The following is a 380-nucleotide window of genomic DNA, read 5'->3' as shown; positions in this document are numbered from 1 at the left end:
TGGGTCTCCATTCTGGTCCTGTAACTCACCGTGTGACCTTGGGCACATCTCTCACTTTTCTTGGGCCTCAGTTTCCCCATCCATAGACTGAGAGTTTGGATGTAGGGTCTATGATGTCCCTTTTGGCCCGGACCGTCTATGAGATCCATGAACACCTACATGCAGCTCCGCCTGTCCCTCGTATCCATCCGGGTCCCTTGGCCCCTTGCTCCTGGCACCATTTCCCTTCTCCAGCCTCCCCCAGACCCAGGAGCTACTCACCTGGAAAGGCCTGGCTGGTTCCGCGTGCAGAGAGGGCACTGCAGCCTGAACCCACCACTTGTGACTATGGGCTCTGCACAACCTTCCCAGAGTTTGCTGCCTGGGAGGTGACTCAGGCC

The sequence above is a fragment of the Pteropus medius genome, unplaced genomic scaffold (genome assembly GCF_902729225.1).
Source record: "Pteropus medius unplaced genomic scaffold, Ma_sr-lr_union100, whole genome shotgun sequence".
In the NCBI taxonomy this organism is placed as follows: Eukaryota; Metazoa; Chordata; class Mammalia; order Chiroptera; family Pteropodidae; genus Pteropus; species Pteropus medius.
Note: the sequence above shows the minus strand (reverse complement) of the source record.